Source organism: Lissotriton helveticus, chromosome 4_1, assembly GCF_964261635.1.
Source record: "Lissotriton helveticus chromosome 4_1, aLisHel1.1, whole genome shotgun sequence".
Classification (NCBI taxonomy): domain Eukaryota; kingdom Metazoa; phylum Chordata; class Amphibia; order Caudata; family Salamandridae; genus Lissotriton; species Lissotriton helveticus.
In genome coordinates this window covers 1,278,263,044-1,278,283,137 of record NC_136063.1, presented here as the reverse complement: position 1 = coordinate 1,278,283,137, position 20,094 = coordinate 1,278,263,044, and positions in this window count along the sequence as shown.

Below are 20,094 nucleotides of genomic sequence, written 5' to 3'. Positions count from 1 at the left end.
TCATCAGAAAATTGATTTTTTGGACTCTACCAAAAATGATTCAAAATGTCATTTGGATCAGCCTCATGTTGAATAACCACTTTTTAAACCCTCACAGTGACCAAAATTGCCATTTTTACAGAGTTTTCGCTTACTTAAAAGCTTCAATTTTGACCAATTTCAGGCACAGAAATGACTTTAAACACACTTATTTTAGTTGAAAAAGTAATAATTCACATCCAACAGTCATTTAAAGTCAAAAGATTAAATGTTAAAATGTCATCAATATTGACCACTTTTTTGAACGATCGACAGGTCCGGGGTCATCGTTTTTCATCAGAAAATTGATTTTTTGGACTCTACCAAAAATGATTGAAAATGTCATTTGGATCGGGCGTCATGTTGAATAACCACTTTTTAAACCCTCACAGTGACCAAAATTGCCATTTTTACAGCGTTTTCGCTTTCTCAAAAGCTTCAATTTTGACCAATTTCAGGCCCAGAAATGACTTTAAACAAACTTATTTTAGTTGAAAAAGTAATAATTCACATCCAAAAGTCATTTAAAGTCAAAAGATTAAATGTTAAAATTTCATCAATATTGACCACTTTTTCGAACATTCGACAGGTCCGCGGTCAACCTTTTTCATCAGAAAATTGATTTTTTGGACCCTACCAAAAATGATTCAAAATGTCATTTGGATCGGGCCTCGTGTAGAATAACCACTTTTGAAACCCTCACAGTGACCAAAATTGCCATTTTTACAGAGTTTTCGCTTACTCAAAAGCTTCATTTTTGACCAATTTCAGGCACAGAAATGACTTTAAACACATTTATTTTAGTTGAAAAAGTAATAATTCACATCCAACAGTCATTTAAAGTCAAAAGATTAAATGTTAAAATTTCATCAATGTTGACCACTTTTTTGAACATTCGACAGGTCCGGGGTCAACCTTTTTCATCAGAAAATTGATTTTTTGGACTCTACCAAAAATGATTCAAAATGTCATTTGGATCGGGCCTCATGTTGAATAACCACTTTTTAAACCCTCACAGTGACCAAAATTGCCATTTTTACAGAGTTTTCGCTTACTCAAAAGCTTCAATTTTGACCAATTTCAGGCACAGAAATGACTTTAAACACACTTATTTTAGTTGAAAAAGTATTAATTCACATCCAACAGTCATTTAAAGTCAAAAGATTAAATGTTAAAATTTCATCAATGTTGACCACTTTTTTGAACATTCGACAGGTCCGGGGTTAACCTTTTTCATCAGAAAATTGATTTTTTGGACTCTACCAAAAATGATTGAAAATGTCATTTGGATCGGGCGTCATGTTGAATAACCACTTTTTAAACCCTCACAGTGACCAAAATTGCCATTTTTACAGAGTTTTCGCTTACTCAAAAGCTTCAATTTTGACCAATTTCAGGCAAAGAAATGACTTTAAACACACTTATTTTAGTTGAAAAAGTAATAATTCACATCCAACAGTCATTTAAAGTCAAAAGATTAAATGTTAAAATGTCATCAATGTTGACCACTTTTTTGAACATTCGACAGGTCCGGGGTCAACCTTTTTCATCTGAAAATAGATTTTTTGGACTCTACCAAAAATGATTCAAAATGTCATTTGGATCTGGCCTTGTGTAGAATAACCACTTTTTAAACCCTCACAGTGACCAAAATTGCCATTTTTACAGAGTTTTCGCTTACTCAAAAGCTTCAATTTTGACCAATTTCAGGCAAAGAAATGACTTTAAACACACTTATTTTAGTTGAAAAAGTAATAATTCACATCCAACAGTCATTTAAAGTCAAAAGATTAAATGTTAAAATTTCATCAATGTTGACCACTTTTTTGAACATTCGACAGGTCCGGGGTCAACCTTTTTCATCAGAAAATTGATTTTTTGGACTCTACCAAAAATGATTCAAAATGTCATTTGGATCGGGCCTCGTGTAGAATAACCACTTTTTAAACCCTCACAGTGACCAAAATTGCCATTTTTACAGAGTTTTCGCTTACTCAAAAGCTTCATTTTTGACCAATTTCAGGCACAGAAATGACTTTAAACACACTTATTTTAGTTGAAAAAGTAATAATTCACATCCACCAGTCTTTTAAAGTCAAAAGATTAAATGTTAAAATTTCATCAATGTTGACCACTTTTTTGAACATTCGACAGGTCCGGGGTCAACCTTTTTCATCAGAAAATTGATTTTTTGGACTCTACCAAAAATGATTCAAAATGTCATTTGGATCGGGCCTCGTGTAGAATAACCACTTTTTAAACCCTCACAGTGACCAAAATTGCCATTTTTACAGAGTTTTCGCTTACTCAAAAGCTTCATTTTTGACCAATTTCAGGCACAGAAATGACTTTAAACACACTTATTTTAGTTGAAAAAGTAATAATTCACATCCAACAGTCATTTAAAGTCAAAAGATTAAATGTTAAAATTTCATCAATGTTGACCACTTTTTTGAACATTCTACAGGTCCGGGGTTAACCTTTTTCATCAGAAAATTGATTTTTTGGACTCTACCAAAAATGATTGAAAATGTCATTTGGATCGGGCCTCATGTTGAATAACCACTTTTTAAACCCTCACAGTGACCAAAATTGCCATTTTTACAGAGTTTTCGCTTTCTCAAAAGCTTCAATTTTGACCAATTTCAGGCACAGAAATGACTTTAAACACACTTATTTTAGTTGAAAAAGTAATAATTCACATCCAACAGTCATTTAAAGTCAAAAGATTAAATGTTAAAATTTCATCAATGTTGACCACTTTTTTGAACATTCGACAGGTCCGGGGTCAACCTTTTTCATCAGAAAATTGATTTTTTGGACTCTACCAAAAATGATTCAAAATGTCATTTGGATCGGGCCTCATGTTGAATAACCACTTTTTAAACCCTCACAGTGACCAAAATTGCCATTTTTACAGAGTTTTCGCTTACTTAAAAGCTTCAATTTTGACCAATTTCAGGCACAGAAATGACTTTAAACACACTTATTTTAGTTGAAAAAGTAATAATTCACATCCAAAAGTCATTTAAAGTCAAAAGATTAAATGTTAAAATTTCATCAATATTGACCACTTTTTCGAACATTCGACAGGTCCGCGGTCAACCTTTTTCATCAGAAAATTGATTTGTTGGACCCTACCAAAAATGATTCAAAATGTCATTTGGATCGGGCCTCGTGTAGAATAACCACTTTTGAAACCCTCACAGTGACCAAAATTGCCATTTTTACAGAGTTTTCGCTTACTCAAAAGCTTCATTTTTGACCAATTTCAGGCACAGAAATGACTTTAAACACATTTATTTTAGTTGAAAAAGTAATAATTCACATCCAACAGTCATTTAAAGTCAAAAGATTAAATGTTAAAATTTCATCAATGTTGACCACTTTTTTGAACATTCGACAGGTCCGGGGTCAACCTTTTTCATCAGAAAATTGATTTTTTGGACTCTACCAAAAATGATTCAAAATGTCATTTGGATCGGGCCTCATGTTGAATAACCACTTTTTAAACCCTCACAGTGACCAAAATTGCCATTTTTACAGAGTTTTCGCTTACTCAAAAGCTTCAATTTTGACCAATTTCAGGCACAGAAATGACTTTAAACACACTTATTTTAGTTGAAAAAGTATTAATTCACATCCAACAGTCATTTAAAGTCAAAAGATTAAATGTTAAAATTTCATCAATGTTGACCACTTTTTTGAACATTCGACAGGTCCGGGGTTAACCTTTTTCATCAGAAAATTGATTTTTTGGACTCTACCAAAAATGATTGAAAATGTCATTTGGATCGGGCGTCATGTTGAATAACCACTTTTTAAACCCTCACAGTGACCAAAATTGCCATTTTTACAGAGTTTTCGCTTACTCAAAAGCTTCAATTTTGACCAATTTCAGGCAAAGAAATGACTTTAAACACACTTATTTTAGTTGAAAAAGTAATAATTCACATCCAACAGTCATTTAAAGTCAAAAGATTAAATGTTAAAATGTCATCAATGTTGACCACTTTTTTGAACATTCGACAGGTCCGGGGTCAACCTTTTTCATCTGAAAATAGATTTTTTGGACTCTACCAAAAATGATTCAAAATGTCATTTGGATCTGGCCTTGTGTAGAATAACCACTTTTTAAACCCTCACAGTGACCAAAATTGCCATTTTTACAGAGTTTTCGCTTACTCAAAAGCTTCAATTTTGACCAATTTCAGGCAAAGAAATGACTTTAAACACACTTATTTTAGTTGAAAAAGTAATAATTCACATCCAACAGTCATTTAAAGTCAAAAGATTAAATGTTAAAATTTCATCAATGTTGACCACTTTTTTGAACATTCGACAGGTCCGGGGTCAACCTTTTTCATCAGAAAATTGATTTTTTGGACTCTACCAAAAATGATTCAAAATGTCATTTGGATCGGGCCTCGTGTAGAATAACCACTTTTTAAACCCTCACAGTGACCAAAATTGCCATTTTTACAGAGTTTTCGCTTACTCAAAAGCTTCATTTTTGACCAATTTCAGGCACAGAAATGACTTTAAACACACTTATTTTAGTTGAAAAAGTAATAATTCACATCCACCAGTCTTTTAAAGTCAAAAGATTAAATGTTAAAATTTCATCAATGTTGACCACTTTTTTGAACATTCGACAGGTCCGGGGTCAACCTTTTTCATCAGAAAATTGATTTTTTGGACTCTACCAAAAATGATTCAAAATGTCATTTGGATCGGGCCTCATGTAGAATAACCACTTTTTAAACCCTCACAGTGACCAAAATTGCCATTTTTACAGAGTTTTCGCTTACTCAAAAGCTTCAATTTTGACCAATTTCAGGCACAGAAATGACTTTAAACACACTTATTTTAGTTGAAAAAGTAATAATTCACATCCAACAGTCATTTAAAGTCAAAAGATTAAATTTTAAAATTTCATCAATATTGACCACTTTTTTGAACGATCGACAGGTCCGGGGTCATCGTTTTTCATCAGAAAATTGATTTTTTGGACTCTACCAAAAATGATTCAAAATGTCATTTTGATCGGGCCTCATGTTGAATAACCACTTTTTAAACCCTCACAGTGACCAAAATTGCCATTTTTACAGAGTTTTCGCTTACTCAAAAGATTCAATTTTGACCAATTTCAGGCAAAGAAATGACTTTAAACACATTTATTTTAGTTGAAAAAGTATTAATTCACATCCAACAGTCATTTAAAGTCAAAAGATTAAATGTTAAAATTTCATCAATATTGACCACTTTTTTGAACATTCAACAGGTCCGGGGTCAACCTTTTTCATCAGAAAATTGATTTTTTGGACTCTACCAAAAATGATTCAAAATGTCATTTGGATCGGGCCTCATGTTGAATAACCACTTTTTAAACCCTCACAGTGACCAAAATTGCCATTTTTACAGAGTTTTCGCTTACTTAAAAGCTTCAATTTTGACCAATTTCAGGCACAGAAAGGACTTTAAACACACTTATTTTAGTTGAAAAAGTAATAATTCACATCCAACAGTCATTTAAAGTCAAAAGATTAAATGTTAAAATGTCATCAATATTGACCACTTTTTTGAACGATCGACAGGTCCGGGGTCATCGTTTTTCATCAGAAAATTGATTTTTTGGACTCTACCAAAAATGATTGAAAATGTCATTTGGATCGGGCGTCATGTTGAATAACCACTTTTTAAACCCTCACAGTGACCAAAATTGCCATTTTTACAGCGTTTTCGCTTTCTCAAAAGCTTCAATTTTGACCAATTTCAGGCCCAGAAATGACTTTAAACAAACTTATTTTAGTTGAAAAAGTAATAATTCACATCCAAAAGTCATTTAAAGTCAAAAGATTAAATGTTAAAATTTCATCAATATTGACCACTTTTTCGAACATTCGACAGGTCCGCGGTCAACCTTTTTCATCAGAAAATTGATTTTTTGGACCCTACCAAAAATGATTCAAAATGTCATTTGGATCGGGCCTCGTGTAGAATAACCACTTTTGAAACCCTCACAGTGACCAAAATTGCCATTTTTACAGAGTTTTCGCTTACTCAAAAGCTTCATTTTTGACCAATTTCAGGCACAGAAATGACTTTAAACACATTTATTTTAGTTGAAAAAGTAATAATTCACATCCAACAGTCATTTAAAGTCAAAAGATTAAATGTTAAAATTTCATCAATGTTGACCACTTTTTTGAACATTCGACAGGTCCGGGGTCAACCTTTTTCATCAGAAAATTGATTTTTTGGACTCTACCAAAAATGATTCAAAATGTCATTTGGATCGGGCCTCATGTTGAATAACCACTTTTTAAACCCTCACAGTGACCAAAATTGCCATTTTTACAGAGTTTTCGCTTACTCAAAAGCTTCAATTTTGACCAATTTCAGGCACAGAAATGACTTTAAACACACTTATTTTAGTTGAAAAAGTATTAATTCACATCCAACAGTCATTTAAAGTCAAAAGATTAAATGTTAAAATTTCATCAATGTTGACCACTTTTTTGAACATTCGACAGGTCCGGGGTTAACCTTTTTCATCAGAAAATTGATTTTTTGGACTCTACCAAAAATGATTGAAAATGTCATTTGGATCGGGCGTCATGTTGAATAACCACTTTTTAAACCCTCACAGTGACCAAAATTGCCATTTTTACAGAGTTTTCGCTTACTCAAAAGCTTCAATTTTGACCAATTTCAGGCAAAGAAATGACTTTAAACACACTTATTTTAGTTGAAAAAGTATTAATTCACATCCAACAGTCATTTAAAGTCAAAAGATTAAATGTTAAAATTTCATCAATATTGACCACTTTTTTGAACATTCAACAGGTCCGGGGTCAACCTTTTTCCTCAGAAAATTTGATTTTTTGGACTCTACCAAAAATGATTCAAAATGTCATTTGGATCGGGCCTCATGTTGAATAACCACTTTTTAAACCCTCAAAGTGACCAAAATTGCCATTTTTACAGAGTTTTCGCTTACTCAAAAGCTTCAATTTTGACCAATTTCAGGCACAGAAATGACTTTAAACACACTTATTTTAGTTGAAAAAGTAATAACTCACATCCAACAGTCATTTAAAGTCAAAAGATTAAATGTTAAAATTTCATCAATGTTGACCACTTTTTTGAACATTCGACAGGTCCGGGGTCAACCTTTTTCATCAGAAAATTGATTTTTTGGACTCTACCAAAAATGATTCAAAATGTCATTTGGATCGGGCCTCGTGTAGAATAACCACTTTTTAAACCCTCACAGTGACCAAAATTGCCATTTTTACAGAGTTTTCGCTTACTCAAAAGCTTCATTTTTGACCAATTTCAGGCACAGAAATGACTTTAAACACACTTATTTTAGTTGAAAAAGTAATAATTCACATCCAACAGTCATTTAAAGTCAAAAGATTAAATGTTAAAATTTCATCAATGTTGACCACTTTTTTGAACATTCGACAGGTCCAGGGTCAACCTTTTTCATCAGAAAATTGATTTTTTGGACTCTACCAAAAATGATTCAAAATGTCATTTGGATCGGGCCTCATGTTGAATAACCACTTTTTAAACCCTCACAGTGACCAAAATTGCCATTTTTACAGAGTTTTCGCTTACTCAAAAGCTTCAATTTTGACCAATTTCAGGCACAGAAATGACTTTAAACACACTTATTTTAGTTGAAAAAGTAATAATTCACATCCAACAGTCATTTAAAGTCAAAAGATTAAATGTTAAAATTTCATCAATGTTGACCACTTTTTTGAACATTCGACAGGTCCGGGGTTAACCTTTTTCATCAGAAAATTGATTTTTTGGACTCTACCAAAAATGATTGAAAATGTCATTTGGATCGGGCGTCATGTTGAATAACCACTTTTTAAACCCTCACAGTGACCAAAATTGCCATTTTTACAGAGTTTTCGCTTACTCAAAAGCTTCAATTTTGACCAATTTCAGGCAAAGAAATGACTTTAAACACACTTATTTTAGTTGAAAAAGTATTAATTCACATCCAACAGTCATTTAAAGTCAAAAGATTAAATGTTAAAATTTCATCAATATTGACCACTTTTTTGAACATTCAACATGTCCGGGGTCAACCTTTTTCCTCAGAAAATTTGATTTTTTGGACTCTACCAAAAATGATTCAAAATGTCATTTGGATCGGGCCTCATGTTGAATAACCACTTTTTAAACCCTCACAGTGACCAAAATTGCCATTTTTACAGAGTTTTCGCTTACTCAAAAGCTTCAATTTTGACCAATTTCAGGCACAGAAATGACTTTAAACACACTTATTTTAGTTGAAAAAGTAATAATTCACATCCAACAGTCATTTAAAGTCAAAAGATTAAATGTTAAAATTTCATCAATGTTGACCACTTTTTTGAACATTCGACAGGTCCGGGGTTAACCTTTTTCATCAGAAAATTGATTTTTTGGACTCTACCAAAAATGATTGAAAATGTCATTTGGATCGGGCGTCATGTTGAATAACCACTTATTAAACCCTCACAGTGACCAAAATTGCCATTTTTACAGAGTTTTCGCTTACTCAAAAGCTTCAATTTTGACCAATTTCAGGCACAGAAATGACTTTAAACACACTTATTTTAGTTGAAAAAGTAATAATTCACATCCAACAGTCATTTAAAGTCAAAAGATTAAATGTTAAAATTTCATCAATGTTGACCACTTTTTTGAACATTCGACAGGTCCGGGGTTAACCTTTTTCATCAGAAAATTGATTTTTTGGACTCTACCAAAAATGATTCAAAATGTCATTTGGATCTGGCCTTGTGTAGAATAACCACTTTTTAAACCCTCACAGTGACCAAAATTGCCATTTTTACAGAGTTTTCGCTTACTCAAAAGCTTAAATTTTGACCAATTTCAGGCACAGAAATGACTTTAAACACACTTATTTTAGTTGAAAAAGTAATAATTCACATCCAACAGTCATTTAAAGTCAAAAGATTAAATGTTAAAATTTCATCAATATTGACCACTTTTTTGAACGATCGACAGGTCCGGGGTCATCGTGTTTCATCAGAAAATTGATTTTTTGGACTCTACCAAAAATGATTCAAAATGTCATTTGGATCGGGCCTCATGTTGAATAACCACTTTTTAAACCCTCACAGTGACCAAAATTGCCATTTTTACAGAGTTTTCGCTTACTCAAAAGCTTCAATTTTGACCAATTTCAGGCAAAGAAATGACTTTAAACACACTTATTTTAGTTGAAAAAGTAATAATTCACATCCAACAGTCATTTAAAGTCAAAAGATTAAATGTTAAAATTTCATCAATGTTGACCACTTTTTTGAACATTCGACAGGTCCGGGGTCAACCTTTTTCATCAGAAAATTGATTTTTTGGACTCTACCAAAAATGATTCAAAATGTCATTTGGATCGGGCCTCATGTAGAATAACCACTTTTTAAACCCTCACAGTGACCAAAATTGCCATTTTTACAGAGTTTTCGCTTACTCAAAAGCTTCAATTTTGACCAATTTCAGGCACAGAAATGACTTTAAACACACTTATTTTAGTTGAAAAAGTAATAATTCACATCCAACAGTCATTTAAAGTCAAAAGATTAAATGTTAAAATTTCATCAATGTTGACCACTTTTTTGAACATGCGACAGGTCCGGGGTCAACCTTTTTCATCAGAAAATTGATTTTTTGGACTCTACCAAAAATGATTCAAAATGTCATTTGGATCGGGCCTCATGTAGAATAACCCCTTTTTAAACCCTCACAGTGACCAAAATTGCCATTTTTACAGAGTTTTCGCTTACTCAAAAGCTTCAATTTTGACCAATTTCAGGCACAGAAATGACTTTAAACACACTTATTTTAGTTGAAAAAGTAATAATTCACATCCAACAGTCATTTAAAGTCAAAAGATTAAATGTTAAAATTTCATCAATGTTGACCACTTTCTTGAACATTCGACAGGTACGGGGTCAACCTTTTTCATCAGAAAATTAATTTTTTGGACTCTACCAAAAATGATTCAAAATGTCATTTGGATCGGGCCTCGTGTAGAATAACCACTTTTTAAACCCTCACAGTGACCAAAATTGCAATTTTTACAGAGTTTTCGCTTACTCAAAAGCTTCAATTTTGACCAATTTCAGGCAAAGAAATGACTTTAAACACACTTATTTTAGTTGAAAAAGTAATAATTCACATCCAACAGTCATTTAAAGTCAAAAGATTAAATGTTAAAATTTCATCAATGTTGACCACTTTTTTGAACATGCGACAGGTCCGGGGTCAACCTTTTTCATCAGAAAATTGATTTTTTGGACTATACCAAAAATGATTCAAAATGTCATTTGGATCGGGCCTCATGTTGAATAACCACTTTTTAAACCCTCACAGTGACCAAAATTGCCATTTTTACAGAGTTTTCGCTTTCTCAAAAGCTTCAATTTTGACCAATTTCAGGCACAGAAATGACTTTAAACACACTTATTTTAGTTGAAAAAGTAATAATTCACATCCAACAGTCATTTAAAGTCAAAAGATTAAATGTTAAAATTTCATCAATGTTGACCACTTTTTTGAACATTCGACAGGTCCGGGGTCAACCTTTTTCATCAGAAAATTGATTTTTTGGACTCTACCAAAAATGATTCAAAATGTCATTTGATCGGGCCTCATGTAGAATAACCACTTTTTAAAACCCTCACAGTGACCAAAATTGCCATTTTTACAGAGTTTTCGCTTACTCAAAGCTTCAATTTTGACCAATTTCAGGCATAGAAATGACTTTAAACACACTTATTTTAGTTAAAAAAGTAATAATTCACATCCAACAGTCATTTAAAAGTCAAAAGATTAAATTTTAAAATTTCATCAATATTGACCACTTTTTGAACGATCGACAGGTCCGGGGTCATCGTTTTTCATCAGAAAATTGATTTTTTGGACTCTACCAAAAATGATTCAAAATGTCATTTTGATCGGGCCTCATGTTGAATAACCACTTTTTAAACCCTCACAGTGACCAAAATTGCCATTTTTACAGAGTTTTCGCTTACTCAAAAGATTCAATTTTGACCAATTTCAGGCAAAGAAATGACTTTAAACACATTTATTTTAGTTGAAAAAGTATTAATTCACATCCAACAGTCATTTAAAGTCAAAAGATTAAATGTTAAAATTTCATCAATATTGACCACTTTTTTGAACATTCAACAGGTCCGGGGTCAACCTTTTTCATCAGAAATTGATTTTTTGGACTCTACCAAAAATGATTCAAAATGTCATTTGGATCGGGCCTCATGTTGAATAACCACTTTTTAAACCCTCACAGTGACCAAAATTGCCATTTTTACAGAGTTTTCGCTTACTTAAAAGCTTCAATTTTGACCAATTTCAGGCACAGAAATTACTTTAAACACACTTATTTTAGTTGAAAAAGTAATAATTCACATCCAACAGTCATTTAAAGTCAAAAGATTAAATGTTAAAATGTCATCAATATTGACCACTTTTTTGAACGATCGACAGGTCCGGGTCATCGTTTTTCATCAGAAAATTGATTTTTGGACTCTACCAAAAAATGATTGAAAATGTCATTTGGATCGGGCGTCATGTTGAATAACCACTTTTTAAACCCTCACAGTGACCAAAATTGCCATTTTTACAGCGTTTTCGCTTTCTCAAAAGCTTCAATTTTGACCAATTTCAGGCCCAGAAATGACTTTAAACAAACTTATTTAGTTGAAAAAGTAATAATTCACATCCAAAAGTCATTTAAAGTCAAAAGATTAAATGTTAAAATTTCATCAATGTTGACCACTTTTTCGAACATTCGACAGGTCCGCGGTCAACCTTTTTCATCAGAAATTTATTTTTTGGACTCTACCAAAAATGATTCAAAATGTCATTTGGATCGGGCCTCGTGTAGGAATAACCACTTTTGAAACCCTCACAGTGACCAAAATTGCCATTTTTACAGAGTTTTCGCTTACTCAAAAGCTTCATTTTTGACCAATTTCAGGCACAGAAATGACTTTAAACAAATTTATTTTAGTTGAAAAAGTAATAATTCACATCCAACAGTCATTTAAAGTCAAAAGATTAAATGTTAAAATTTCATCAATGTTGACCACTTTTTTGAACATTCGACAGGTCCGGGGTCAACCTTTTTCATCAGAAAATTGATTTTTGGACTCTACCAAAATGATTCAAAATGTCATTTGGATCGGGCCTCATGTTGAATAACCACTTTTTAAACCCTCACAGTGACCAAAATTGCCATTTTTACAGAGTTTCGCTTACTCAAAAGCTTCAATTTTGACCAATTTCAGGCACAGAAATGACTTTAACACACTTATTTTAGTTGAAAAAGTATTAATTCACATCCAACAGTCATTTAAAGTCAAAAGATTAATGTTAAAATTTCATCAATGTTGACCACTTTTTTGAACATTCGACAGGTCCGGGGTTAACCTTTTTCATCAGAAAATTGATTTTTTGGACTCTACCAAAAATGATTGAAAATGTCATTTGGATCGGGCGTCATGTTGAATAACCACTTTTTAAACCCTCACAGTGACCAAAATTGCCATTTTTACAGAGTTTTCGCTTACTCAAAAGCTTCAATTTTGACCAATTTCAGGCAAAGAAATGACTTTAAACACACTTATTTTAGTTGAAAAAGTATTAATTCACATCCAACAGTCATTTTAAAGTCAAAAGATTAAATGTTAAAATTTCATCAATATTGACCACTTTTTTGAACATCAACAGGTCCGGGGTCAACCTTTTTCCTCAGAAAATTTGATTTTTTGGACTCTACCAAAAATGATTCAAAATGTCATTTGGATCGGGCCTCATGTTGAATAACCACTTTTTAAACCCTCACAGTGACCAAAAATTGCCATTTTACAGAGTTTTCGCTTACTTAAAAGCTTCAATTTTGACCAATTTCAGGAACAGAAATGACTTTAAACACACTTATTTTAGTTGAAAAAGTAATAATTCACAACCAACAGTCATTTAAAGTCAAAAGATTAAATGTTAAAATTTCATCAATATTGACACTTTTTTGAACGATCGACAGTCCGGGGTCATCGTGTTTCATCAGAAAATTGATTTTTTGGACTCTACCAAAAATGATTCAAAATGTCATTTGGATCGGGCCTCATGTTGAATAACCACTTTTTAAACCCTCACAGTGACCAAAATTGCCATTTTTACAGAGTTTTCGCTTACTCAAAAGCTTCAATTTTGACCAATTTCAGGCAAAGAAATGACTTTAAACACACTTATTTTAGTTGAAAAAGTAATAATTCACATCCAACAGTCATTTAAAGTCGAAAGATTAAATGTTAAAATTTCATCAATGTTGACCACTTTTTTGAACATTCGACAGGTCCGGGGTCAACCTTTTTCATCAGAAAATTGATTTTTTGGACTCTACCAAAAATGATTCAAAATGTCATTTGGATCGGGCCTTGTGTAGAATAACCACTTTTTAAACCCTCACAGTGACCAAAATTGCCATTTTTACAGAGTTTTCGCTTACTCAAAAGCTTCAATTTTGACCAATTTCAGGCACAGAAATGACTTTAAACACACTTATTTTAGTTGAAAAAGTAATAATTCACATCCAACAGTCATTTAAAGTCAAAAGATTAAATGTTAAAATTTCATCAATGATGACCACTTTTTTGAACATGCGACAGGTCCGGGGTCAACCTTTTTCATCAGAAAATTGATTTTTTGGACTCTACCAAAAATGATTCAAAATGTCATTTGGATCGGGCCTCATATAGAATAACCACTTTTTATACCCTCACAGTGACCAAAATTGCCATTTTTACAGAGTTTTCGCTTACTTAAAAGCTTCAATTTTGACCAATTTCAGGCACAGAAATGACTTTAAACACACTTATTTTAGTTGAAAAAGTAATAATTCACATCCAACAGTCATTTAAAGTCAAAAGATTAAATGTTAAAATGTCATCAATATTGACCACTTTTTTGAATGATCGACAGGTCCGGGGGTCATCGTTTTTCATCGGAAAATTGATTTTTTTTGGACTCTACCAAAAATGATTGAAAATGTCATTTGGATCGGGCGTCATGTTGAATAACCACTTTTTAAACCCTCACAGTGACCAAAATTGCCATTTTTACAGCGTTTTCGCTTTCTCAAAAGCTTCAATTTTGACCAATTTCAGGCCCAGAAATGACTTTAAACAAACTTATTTTAGTTGAAAAAGTATTAATTCACATCCAAAAGTCATTTAAAGTCAAAAGATTAAATGTTAAATGTCTCATATTGACCACTTTTTTGAACGATCGACAGGTCCGGGGTCATCGTTTTTCATCAGAAAATTGATTTTTTGGACTCTACCAAAAAATGATTGAAAATGTCATTTGGATCGGGCGTCATGTTGAATAACCACTATTTAAACCCTCACAGTGACCAAAATTGCCATTTTTACAGCGTTTTCGCTTTCTCAAAAGCTTCAATTTTGACCAATTTCAGGCCCAGAAATGACTTTAAACAAACTTATTTTAGTTGAAAAAGTAATAATTCACATCCAAAAGTCATTTAAAGTCAAAAGATTAAATGTTAAAAATTTCATCAATGTTGACCACTTTTTCGAACATTCGACAGGTCCGCGGTCAACCTTTTTCATCAGAAAATTTATTTTTTGGACTCTACCAAAAATGATTCAAAATGTCATTTGGATCGGGCCTCGTGTAGAATAACCACTTTTGAAACCCTCACAGTGACCAAAATTGCCATTTTTACAGAGTTTTCGCTTACTCAAAAGCTTCATTTTTGACCAATTTCAGGCACAGAAATGACTTTAAACAAATTTATTTTAGTTGAAAAAGAATAATTCACATCCAACAGTCATTTAAAGTCAAAAGATTAAATGTTAAAATTTCATCAATGTTGACACTTTTTGAACATTCGACAGGTCCGGGGTCAACCTTTTTCATCAGAAAATTGATTTTTTGGACTCTACCAAAAATGATTCAAAAATGTCATTTGGATCGGGCCTCATGTTGAATAACCACTTTTTAAACCCTCACAGTGACCAAAATTGCCATTTTTACAGAGTTTTCGCTTACTCAAAAGCTTCAATTTTGACCAATTTCAGGCACAGAAATGACTTTAAACACACTTATTTTAGTTGAAAAAGTATTAATTCACATCCAACAGTCATTTAAAGTCAAAAGATTAAATGTTAAAATTTCATCAATGTTGACCACTTTTTTGAACATTCGACAGGTCCGGGGTTAACCTTTTTCATCAGAAAATTGATTTTTTGGACTCTACCAAAAATGATTGAAAATGTCATTTGGATCGGGTGTCATGTTGAATAACCACTTTTTAAACCCACTTTTTAAACCCTCACAGTGACCAAAATTGCCATTTTTACAGAGTTTTCGCTTACTCAAAAGCTTCAATTTTGACCAATTTCAGGCAAAGAAATGACTTTAAACACACTTATTTTAGTTGAAAAAGTATTAATTCACATCCAACAGTCATTTAAAGTCAAAAGATTAAATGTTAAAATTTCATCAATATTGACCACTTTTTTGAACATTCAACAGGTCCGGGGTCAATCTTTTTCCTCAGAAAATTTGATTTTTTGGACTCTACCAAAAATGATTCCAAATGTCATTTGGATCGGGCCTCATGTTGAATAACCACTTTTTAAACCCTCACAGTGACCAAAATTGCCATTTTTACAGAGTTTTCGCTTACTTAAAAGCTTCAATTTTGACCAATTTCAGGAACAGAAATGACTTTAAACACACTTATTTTAGTTGAAAAAGTAATAATTCACATCCAACAGTCATTTAAAGTCAAAAGATTAAATGTTAAAATTTCATCAATATTGACCACTTTTTTGAACGATCGACCGGGCCGGGGTCATCGTTTTTCATCAGAAAATTGATTTTTTGGACTCTACCAAAAATGATTCAAAATGTCATTTGGATCGGGCGTCATGTTGAATAACCACTTTTTAAACCCTCACAGTGACCAAAATTGCCATTTTTACAGAGTTTTCGCTTTCTCAAAAGCTTCAATTTTGACCAATTTCAGGCACAGAAATGACTTTAAACACACTTATTTTAGTTGAAAAAGTAATAATTCACAACCAACAGTCATTTAAAGTCAAAAGATTAAATGTTAAAATTTCATCAATATTGACCACTTTTTTGAACGATCGACAGGTCCGGGGTCATCGTGTTTCATCAGAAAATTGATTTTTTGGACTCTACCAAAAATGATTCAAAATGTCATTTGGATCGGGCCTCATGTTGAATAACCACTTTTTAAACCCTCACAGTGACCAAAATTGCCATTTTTACAGAGTTTTCGCTTACTCAAAAGCTTCAATTTTGACCAATTTCAGGCAAAGAAATGACTTTAAACACACTTATTTTAGTTGAAAAAGTAATAATTCACATCCAACAGTCATTTAAAGTCGAAAGATTAAATGTTAAAATTTCATCAATGTTGACCACTTTTTTGAACATTCGACAGGTCCGGGGTCAACCTTTTTCATCAGAAAATTGATTTTTTGGACTCTACCAAAAATGATTCAAAATGTCATTTGGATCGGGCCTTGTGTAGAATAACCACTTTTTAAACCCTCACAGTGACCAAAATTGCCATTTTTACAGAGTTTTCGCTTACTCAAAAGCTTCAATTTTGACCAATTTCAGGCACAGAAATGACTTTAAACACACTTATTTTAGTTGAAAAAGTAATAATTCACATCCAACAGTCATTTAAAGTCAAAAGATTAAATGTTAAAATTTCATCAATGATGACCACTTTTTTGAACATGCGACAGGTCCGGGGTCAACCTTTTTCATCAGAAAATTGATTTTTTGGACTCTACCAAAAATGATTCAAAATGTCATTTGGATCGGGCCTCATATAGAATAACCACTTTTTATACCCTCACAGTGACCAAAATTGCCATTTTTACAGAGTTTTCGCTTACTTAAAAGCTTCAATTTTGACCAATTTCAGGCACAGAAATGACTTTAAACACACTTATTTTAGTTGAAAAAGTAATAATTCACATCCAACAGTCATTTAAAGTCAAAAGATTAAATGTTAAAATTTCATCAATGTTGACCACTTTTTTGAACATTCGACAGGTCCGGGGGCAACCTTTTTCATCAGAAAATTGATTTTTTGGACTCCACCAAAAATGATTCAAAATGTCATTTGGATCGGGCCTCATGTAGAATAACCACTTTTTAAACCCTCACAGTGACCAAAATTGCCATTTTTACAGAGTTTTCGCTTACTCAAAAGCTTCAATTTTGACCAATTTCAGGCATAGAAATGACTTTAAACACACTTATTTTAGTTGAAAAAGTAATAATTCACATCCAACAGTCATTTAAAGTCAAAAGATTAAATTTTAAAATTTCATCAATATTGACCACTTTTTTGAACGATCGACAGGTCCGGGGTCATCGTTTTTCATCAGAAAATTGATTTTTTGGACTCTACCAAAAATGATTCAAAATGTCATTTTGATCGGGCCTCATGTTGAATAACCACTTTTTAAACCCTCACAGTGACCAAAATTGCCATTTTTACAGAGTTTTCGCTTACTCAAAAGATTCAATTTTGACCAATTTCAGGCAAAGAAATGACTTTAAACACATTTATTTTAGTTGAAAAAGTATTAATTCACATCCAACACTCATTTAAAGTCAAAAGATTAAATGTTAAAATTTCATCAATATTGACCACTTTTTTGAACATTCAACAGGTCCGGGGTCAACCTTTTTCATCAGAAAATGGATTTTTTGGACTCTACCAAAAATGATTCAAAATGTCATTTGGATCGGGCCTCATGTTGAATAACCACTTTTTAAACCCTCACAGTGACCAAAATTGCCATTTTTACAGAGTTTTCGCTTACTTAAAAGCTTCAATTTTGACCAATTTCAGGCACAGAAATGACTTTAAACACACTTATTTTAGTTGAAAAAGTAATAATTCACATCCAACAGTCATTTAAAGTCAAAAGATTAAATGTTAAAATGTCATCAATATTGACCACTTTTTTGAACGATCGACAGGTCCGGGGTCATCGTTTTTCATCGGAAAATTGATTTTTTGGACTCTACCAAAAATGATTGAAAATGTCATTTGGATCGGGCGTCATGTTGAATAACCACTTTTTAAACCCTCACAGTGACCAAAATTGCCATTTTTACAGCGTTTTCGCTTTCTCAAAAGCTTCAATTTTGACCAATTTCAGGCCCAGAAATGACTTTAAACAAACTTATTTTAGTTGAAAAAGTAATAATTCACATCCAAAAGTCATTTAAAGTCAAAAGATTAAATGTTAAAATGTCATCAATATTGACCACTTTTTTGAACGATCGACAGGTCCGGGGTCATCGTTTTTCATCAGAAAATTGATTTTTTGGACTCTACCAAAAATGATTGAAAATGTCATTTGGATCGGGCGTCATGTTGAATAACCACTTTTTAAACCCTCACAGTGACCAAAATTGCCATTTTTACAGCGTTTTCGCTTTCTCAAAAGCTTCAATTTTGACCAATTTCAGGCCCAGAAATGACTTTAAACAAACTTATTTTAGTTGAAAAAGTAATAATTCACATCCAAAAGTCATTTAAAGTCAAAAGATTAAATGTTAAAATTTCATCAATGTTGACCACTTTTTCGAACATTCGACAGGTCCGCGGTCAACCTTTTTCATCAGAAAATTTATTTTTTGGACTCTACCAAAAATGATTCAAAATGTCATTTGGATCGGGCCTCGTGTAGAATAACCACTTTTGAAACCCTCACAGTGACCAAAATTGCCATTTTTACAGAGTTTTCGCTTACTCAAAAGCTTCATTTTTGACCAATTTCAGGCACAGAAATGACTTTAAACAAATTTATTTTAGTTGAAAAAGTAATAATTCACATCCAACAGTCATTTAAAGTCAAAAGATTAAATGTTAAAATTTCATCAATGTTGACCACTTTTTTGAACATTCGACAGGTCCGGGGTCAACCTTTTTCATCAGAAAATTGATTTTTTGGACTCTACCAAAAATGATTCAAAATGTCATTTGGATCGGGCCTCATGTTGAATAACCACTTTTTAAACCCTCACAGTGACCAAAATTGCCATTTTTACAGAGTTTTCGCTTACTCAAAAGCTTCAATTTTGACCAATTTCAGGCACAGAAATGACTTTAAACACACTTATTTTAGTTGAAAAAGTATTAATTCACATCCAACAGTCATTTAAAGTCAAAAGATTAAATGTTAAAATTTCATCAATGTTGACCACTTTTTTGAACATTCGACAGGTCCGGGGTTAACCTTTTTCATCAGAAAATTGATTTTTTGGACTCTACCAAAAATGATTGAAAATGTCATTTGGATCGGGCGTCATGTTGAATAACCACTTTTTAAACCCTCACAGTGACCAAAATTGCCATTTTTACAGAGTTTTCGCTTACTCAAAAGCTTCAATTTTGACCAATTTCAGGCAAAGAAATGACTTTAAACACACTTATTTTAGTTGAAAAAGTATTAATTCACATCCAACAGTCATTTAAAGTCAAAAGATTAAATGTTAAAATTTCATCAATATTGACCACTTTTTTGAACATTCAACAGGTCCGGGGTCAACCTTTTTCCTCAGAAAATTTGATTTTTTGGACTCTACCAAAAATGATTCCAAATGTCATTTGGATCGGGCCTCATGTTGAATAACCACTTTTTAAACCCTCACAGTGACCAAAATTGCCATTTTTACAGAGTTTTCGCTTACTTAAAAGCTTCAATTTTGACCAATTTCAGGAACAGAAATGACTTTAAACACACTTATTTTAGTTGAAAAAGTAATAATTCACATCCAACAGTCATTTAAAGTCAAAAGATTAAATGTTAAAATTTCATCAATATTGACCACTTTTTTGAACGATCGACCGGGCCGGGGTCATCGTTTTTCATCAGAAAATTGATTTTTTGGACTCTACCAAAAATGATTCAAAATGTCATTTGG